This window comes from Grammomys surdaster, unplaced genomic scaffold (genome assembly GCF_004785775.1).
Source record: "Grammomys surdaster isolate TR1022 unplaced genomic scaffold, NIH_TR_1.0 243, whole genome shotgun sequence".
Classification (NCBI taxonomy): domain Eukaryota; kingdom Metazoa; phylum Chordata; class Mammalia; order Rodentia; family Muridae; genus Grammomys; species Grammomys surdaster.
In genome coordinates, this window is record NW_021604688.1 from 5,148,302 (window position 1) to 5,156,817 (window position 8,516).

The window sequence follows — 8,516 nt, forward strand, 5'->3', positions numbered from 1 at the left end:
AAATTCCCTTTTTCTCATTTAACTTTCGTTCTGTGTCTGCTTGGCTTTGCTTCTGACTGTCTCAGGGTCTCTGCATCTCAGAAGTATCTGCCTCATGGATTACAAGGTCATTCGTGTGACACACATCAGCATGGTCTTCTGTGAAAGCTTCCCAGAGTTGGTGTAGGTTCTCCCTGAAAGCCCCTGAGTCTTCTGAACTACCCAGGAAGCCTTGGCTGCACATTTTACCAACTTCTTCCACCTCTGCAGTTCCAGCGCTGTGGCTGTCTAACAGCAGCAAGCCTGAAGCATGTGGACAGTAGCTGGCAGACTCTCTAAGTTTCCTGGTGGGGTTTGCCTCCCTCTCGTTCAAGGCTGTCTGTCTGCAGCCCTCCACATCTTGGCCTCCCTTGGCTCTTCTCCCTGGCTCACACGGCCATTCTCCCCTCTCCAGCTTACCCATCCTTTATTCCCTGGCTCCGCATCCCCTCCTCAACACAAATCTTTCTTGCCTGACCTGAGCAGCTAGGGGCTGAGACTCATATCCTTCCTCCTCCCATCCTCTGGGCACCTTGGGGAAACATGCTGGGCGCCACTGTACCATTTAGTGTCTTCCTCTGCTGTGAGATTAAATGGCTAATGCAGAGTGAGGTGTTTATTAGCACATTTGTAGCTAGCTCTTCCCGTGGCCAATGAGCCATGCCATCCGCTGCAATGCCTTTGGGAACCTTTGGGTCTGGGCCTTTTCCAGTTGCCTTCAATCTTATTGCATGTGACTCAGGGATGCTGTATCACTGCCAAGGGCCTCACTGTCTTCTCTTTCACACCGCCACCCAAATTCAAGATCACTGGGCTGTTGACTCTGAATAACAAACTTATTTTCTACTCCTTATTTGTAGCCAGCTCCGATTTCTCTGACTGCAGAGTGGCCTGAACTCCTGTTGGCATTTCCTTGCTCCTGTCTGTCCCTAGCCCTACTTGGTTCTCGTCACACACACACACACACACACACACACACACACACACACACACACACCCTCTCCTCCTAGAAGCAGCAAGGGCATCTCCACTTGTCAGCACAAAACCCTTGTGTCCTCTGTAGGAACTCATTTCCATCTCCAGCCCTAATTCTTTGCCCTTTTAGACCCAGCTATTATTGCTTCTAATTTCCATTGAATGGCCCCTTAGCAACCATCACACACTGCTTTGGATACCAGCTCACTTCTAATCCTGCTAGATTCACCAGAACCGCAGCTCTTCCAGAGTACAATTTAACATGTGATAAACAGAGAAGCAAGCAGCTTTCACCGCATCCAGACACACACATCCCCTCTACTGAATAACCGCACAGAACCAAGCTGTTCCGAAGGCACATCTGGAGTGCGACATATTGTTTGTTCGTTGGCCATTAAAGGAAGAAAAAGAAATTCTGAACAGTTTACTACCCGTGAAACTCTATTAGACCCTATTAGACAACTATTTGAGCTACTACTTCTGGCAGAATGGATTTGGGGTGGGGGATGTCAGACACCAGAGCAGTGTGTGCATGAAAAGATCCAGAGAAATGTAGACCAAAGCCACAATAAGATCCTTTTCTCGCTGGTAAAGTGGTTATTATGTAAATAAATAAAATAACAAATGCTAGGGAGAATTAGGAGAAAGGGGGAGCTTTGGGTGTTGATGGGAGTGTGAACATAGCCATTGTAGACAAAAGTTTGAAGATCCTTTCCAATTTTTTAAAAAATAACCAAAGCTGGTGTAGTGATGCACACTTTTAATCTTAGTTCTCAGAAGGTAGAGGCAGGAGGATTTCTGTGGTTTTGAGGCTACCCTGGTCTACATAGCAAGTTCCAGGCCAGCCAGAGATACATAGTGAAATTCTGTGTAAAAAAAAGCAAAAGAACAAACAAACAAAAACAAAATCAACAAGCCAGGCCTGGTAGCACACACCTTTAATCCCAGCACTGGGGAGGAAGAGGCAGGAGGATCTCTCTGAATTCAAGGCAAGCCTGCTTTACAGAGTGAGCGCAGGGCAGCCAGGATTCTGTTACAAAGAGAAACCCTGTCTAAAAAACAAAAATTAACAAACAAACAAAAAACACAGAGGTGAGCAACAATCCCACTGTTGGGTATATATGACAGGTAAATAAAATTCATATTCTGAGAAACATCAACACCCTGCTCCTGAAGACACTGTTAATTGTATCTATAAAATGAACAGAGATGGGCTGGGGATGTAGCCCAGTCAATACAGCGCTTGCCTACTGGCATGCACAACGCCCTTGGTTTGATTGACCGCACTGCATATAGGTAGGGGAGATGGCATATGCCTGTAGTTGGCTCGCAGTGGATGGAGGCTGCAGGATCAGAAATTCAAGGTTATCCTTGGCCACACAGTTTGAGGACAACCTAGACTACAGAATCCCTGTTGAGGGTAGGGTTGGGAAGGCAGAGAGAGATAGAGACACAGGGAGGGAGACTGAGACTGAAGAAAGGATGAGCAAGAAAAAGAAAGGAAAAGAAAGGAGGGAACCGAAGGGAGGGAAACAACCTAAGTGTCCACCAACTGACAAACGGTTAGTGAAGTCATACAGAGAACACGAGAATGCTCTTCAGCCAGAATCCTCACAGAACAGAATCCTGACATGTGAGACAACCTTTGATGGGACCAGAGGACATTCAAGCCAGACACTGAAACACAAATACCACAGTCATTTGTGTATGATGTCACTGGAGGCTGGAAGAGCAGCCGGGAGAAGGTGTAGTTTGAGGTTGGCCCGTGAGTCCTATGGGGCAGCTGCACAGAAGAGGTTCTCAGGCACACTGAGTAATAGGGTGACTGTAGATACTAAAGCACTGCATATCCCAAGGAGATGTGTTAGAGGGGCATATCCCAAGGAGATGTGTTAGAGGGGACAGCTGTGTGGAACCTGGTTAAAACAGTGCAGGTGTGGTCAGAGAATACTCCTAAGTTTATATTTTAGTGCATCAATTAAAAATGGTTCTCATTTAAATTCTGAAAAGAATAAAGGAAAAACTTTAAACTATATGTAATATTTAAGGAAGCAGATAATTTATAATATCCCTTTAAAAAGCTGGGCAGTGATGGTCACACCTTTAATTCCAGCACTCAGGAGGCAGAGGCAAGCGGATCTCTGAATTTGAGGCTACACAGAGAAACACTGTCTCAAACAACAACAACAATATCTTTTTTTAAATCACATTTAGTTAGATTCCGCCTTTCCCAGAATAGATATAAATACTGCCGTGCTGTCAGACTAGTTCCCTGGGAGAAAAAAAAAACTGAAGATTTAATTCTTAGTGTTTCTTGCATTCTGTGGTATAAATGATGCCACCATGATGATGTCCAGCCATAGACTATGTGAGAAGAACTCACAGCATTAACAAAGGTTCTGCTGATCTCTGACAGCCACTAAAGCAGATAGCAACTGCAGCAAGATGATGTCTAAGTATGGGGAGCAAAAGAAAGCAGCAAGGATAGAGGTTAAAACGGCACCTGGAGAACTGGGGATGAGGTAGCTCAGCTGCAGAATGTTTAACTCTCAAACTTGGACATCTGGGTTCAGCATCCAGAATCCATGGGGAAACGGCTAGCTATGGTGTTAGGCGACTTGCTGGCCAGTCTGCCTATGCCATTGGGTGAGCTCCAGGCCAGGGAGAAATCTTGTCTCAAAAATAAAAAGTGGGGCCACCAAGATGGCTCAGCAGGTAAAAGCACCTGCTGCCCAAGCCTGGTGATCTGAGTTTGTTCCCTGGAACCCATACAAACGTGGAAGGAAAGCTCCACAATGTTGTCCTTTGACACCACACATAAATAATAAATTACATATTTCAAGGCCCTATGGAGTGGACAGAAACTGAGGAATAACACTTGAGGCTATTTTCTGGCCTTCGAACACACACACACACACACACGCATACACACACACTCACTCGCATATACACGTTCTCGTGCATGTGCACACACAGAGCAAATGGATCCAGGTTAAATACAATCACTGCTAGGCAAGGTGGCACTCTCCTGTGATCCCTGCACTCAGGCCCTGTCATAAAACAACAGTAATATGAACACTATGGAGCCCAAGACACTCGTTTGAATAATTGTATTTGGCTTTAAGGCTCCCCCAGCACTGCAAGGAGCCTTACCTGGTCCACCATGTTCTAAAGATAAAAAGTCACATGGTGAGGAGTGCTACTTTCCTCTTCTACAAGTAGGTCATGTTCCTCCACCTTCCCTGGGGCCTGGGGAAACAGCAACTGCACCCTTCAGCGCTTGCTCTCGTGAGTATCAGCCTGGTGCTCTGACCTTGGAACTGAAAAGGGCAGCCACAGACCAGGGATGCAGGAGTGAGGGGCTTAGTGCCCTGAATTCTGGCTTTGCTCTGCTGGCCAGAGCTGGGATGTATGCCATGCCACAGCCTTGGAGGAGTTGTCTATGCCTACACCCAAGACCAGACCTGGCAAGTTTGAAACTGCTGTCCCTCCTGAAGCACAGCTGCTGGGTGTAAGACCTCCTTATTCTCGTGATACTGTGTGAGAAACTTGTACTTTAAAAATAAGCTTTTATAACTGGGCAAGATGACTCGTGTGCATAATCCCAACACTTGAGAAACTGAGGCAGAAAGATTTTCACAGATTAAAGGCTAGCCACACTACAAAGTGAGTATCAGGCGCCAGCAGAGACTGTCTCAAAACAAAACATATATGTAGACACACACACACGCACGCACACACACACACAGGTCTGGCTGTGCCCTACTTTAAGCTGTTCCATATTGTTTTTACGGAGTGTATGGAGAAACTGTTTCTTCAGGCTGTTTTTCAGAATTCATTGTGCAAGCAGCTTTTGACTCCATTTTGAGTCTGGAAGATGTCTCTGCACCTGCGTAGACGTAAATGACACTGTCTGTCAGGCACCATCGACTGATACATGACGTATTCCTGGAAATACTCCACAAGTTTACTGGAGTGAATTAAGACTGTAGGAGCGCATAGGTGTATTAAGATCATATCAGAGAAAAAACAAGCCTAAGAACCTACCAGAAAGGTGTAACTCCTTCACCAGACCCCATGAAGCTGTGGACACCTACCATTATGATGGCAACTGCCCCCACTGACCTTCATCTGATTACACAATGTCAAGGAGCAATAAGCAGAGAATTTCTATCTGTCCCAGGGGCTTCAGCCAGATTTGGTCCCTACTGCTGCTGTGACCAACTGACATCTGCCTGTCTTTGTGTTCACCCATCTGGCCCTGAGTCATCTACCTATATGTTCGCTTCAATTCAAAACTCCTGCCTGTTTGCCTCTGCAGTGGTGTTCCGTCCTGCAGCCCTCCTCTCAGACCTGTGGCCCACAGTGGCCTGACTCAACAGCAGCCTCTCCAGCTGCCTGTTATTTTCCCTCACATAAAGATACCGTTACCTTTCAGCTATCAGCCTTTCTCCCCGTGGGCCTTGGGACCCTCAAACTCTGCTGTGCCCTCTCAGTCCTTTCCAGCTCTTCTGTAATCCACACCTGTATAAATGGAGACATATCCACCCCTTTCCAGCTCTTCTGTAACCTACACTGTGGGGACATATCCACTGTGCAATGTGTAGTGAGGGTTACTGTGCTCACCTCAGTCAGAGCTACCAAGGAAAGTAGATATCTGGTAGGTTAGTGGAAACACACACACGCACACACACAGCAATGAAGTTTGTGTTGTAGTGTGATACACACACAGGAAAGTTCAGAAATCATAACAAAAAGGAGTCAGGACAACCACAGCCCCACCTCACCCCACCTCACCCCACCTCACCCCCACTTACATAGCCTGCCCTCAATGGTCCCCTTACGCTTCCTCCCAGTCACTCTTTGACTAACAGGGTCACTAATTAATGAACACATAAAGTGAATGTGGAGGGAAAAGGCCATTCATACAGGACCAGAAAATGGAGCAGGTCCCTGTTACAGAATTTTTAGAAGCTTGGTCCAGAAATCTCCAACTGCTAGCCTGTGACCACTGTCACCTGACTCCACAGAGTAACAGCCCCACACCCAAGACCCATTAACTAAGGCTGAACTTTTTGCTCAACCAAGACTGCTCATGTTTATAGGCCTCTTATTTCCACAGCACAGATTGCAGACCCAGAAATGCACGGCGGCTCACACTAACTTCATAGATCTGAACAGTAGCAGTGTGTACTGTCTTCCTTCACATGGCACAAATTACATATCAGGAACAGAAATGGAGACACTGCTCCCACTCACTTCCCTGTAGCCCATTACCCTAAGCCTTGGATAAAATTACTGCCTAGCCTGCTGTCTTCTTGCAGTCCAGTCAGTAAACTGTTCTTACTCTGTTCCAGAGGGTGATGTCATCCCCTGCCCACCGACCTTGTCCTCACTCCTGCTAATCCACTGAAGTAAATGGTGTGTTGGGTTTCTCCTACTCATGCCTGTGAGAGTCATCTACAGACTGACACATAGGTCCTGGTTATTCAGGACTATTGCTGTAGAATGACTATTTTTGCTGTTTAAATTTATCCTAGTGTATCCAAATTTTTGATTTTTTTGCTACTATAAATAAAGCTTTTAGTACCATTTGACTTAGTTAGGGTTTCATTGCTGTGAAGAGACACTATGACCAAGACAACTCTTAAAATGGACAACATTTAATTGGGGCTGGATTACAGGTTCAGAGGGTCAGTCCATTATCATCATGGTGGGAAGTATGGCAGCATCCAGGCAGGTATGGCTCTAGAGGACCTGAGGGTTCTACATCTAGTGCTAAAGGCAAAGAAGAGAAGACTGAAGACTCTCAGGCAATAGGAGGAGAGTCTCAAAGCCCACCCCAACAATGACACACTTCCTCAAACATGGCCACACCTACTCCAACAATGACACACTTCCTAACACTGCCACTCCCTGGGCCAACCATAGTCAAACCACTACATCATCTAGCACATGTTTAGGGTATATGTATGTGTGTGTGTGTGTGTGTGTGCATGTGTATATATATATATACATATATATATATATATGCATTATTATGTATATACACTAGAAAATACCTGTGTCACACTGCACTGCTTTATTAGATGTTGCTATAACAATTTTTCAGAGTAATTGTACTGAAATGAAATTTTATTTATTCAGTTAAATAAACAAAACTCTTTTAAAGTGTAATGATCCATGCTGAAGACGTTGTGGCAGATCCGGTGCTCTAGTGTACTGCTTGTAGCAACTCTCTGTAATGATGTCACAGAGCTCTGTTCAATAAAGAGACCTGCCAATTCAAAATGAAGATCTTAGGTTATTAGTCCAAAATGTAGAGGAGTAAATATTTATTCATTCACTATGCAAACAAGAATACACCAGCCAGGCTCAGTGTGACCACGACAGAGTTGTTTTCGTTACCAGCATGTCTATTATGATAAGGAACAGGAATAGATGCTCTCCCCCAGACTATATGGTTCAATGCTCTGTTGCAGGGAGTAGGCAATACGTATAGATTAGAGAAAGCATGTAGAGCCTGGGTAAAGAAGGGCAGAAGAGGAAATCGGCTCATGCTATCTGCAGATGGCATGACCTCACGTTGGCAAAAACCTGGAGAATCAAAGTTACTAACTCCACAAAGCATCGAAGCAAGAGAAGATAACGTAAACCTTTCAAAGTGATAGCCTTCATACATCAGAAGACTCAAGGCAAGCGCAAATCCCACCCAGAGACAGCAGTAAGAAACGAAGGGAATGTGTAGGCCCAGGTGATCAGAAACAGCCGAACCTAAGTGAGACACTCCTGATGGCTCAAAGGAGCCAGCGGCAGAGGGGACTGTGCTCCAGCTCTGAGTAGGAAAATCCACATCAAAGGTGTCAGCTCTCATCTAACTAATGGACAACGGTAGTGACCATTAATGGACAAAGGCCAGCCATGGTGGTTTGAAGGAGAATGTCCCCATAGGTTCATATGTTCGATTGTTTGTCCCCAGTTAGTGAAACTGTTCCAGAAGAATTAGGAGGTGTGGCCTCTTTGGAGGAGGTGTGGCACTGGGAGTGGCTCTGTGGCTTCAAAATCCCACCCAGGCCCTGGGTCTCTCTCTGCCTGCTGCCTGACTATATCAGGGTGTAGCTCTCAGCTACTTCTCCAATGCCATGCCTGCCTGCCTGTAGCCATGCTCCCCACCATGATAATAATGGGCTAACCCTCTAAAACAGTAAGCAAGTCCCAATTAAATGTTTTCTTCTATAAGTTCTTTGGTGGTAGTATCTCTTCACAACAATAGAACAGTAACTGAGACAACAACCAAACAGCAATGAGCATTTCATCAAGCTACGGAAGTTGACCAGTCATCAGAGGCCTCATAGTGTCTGACTGTAGTTACAGAAAAGTCCAAGAAGAATTAGAATTAGAATTAGAATTAGAATTAGAATTAGAACTAGAACTAGAACAAGAACAAGAACAAGAACAAGAACAAGAACAAGAACAAGAACAAGAACAAGAACAAGAACAAGAACAAGAACAAGAACAAGAAC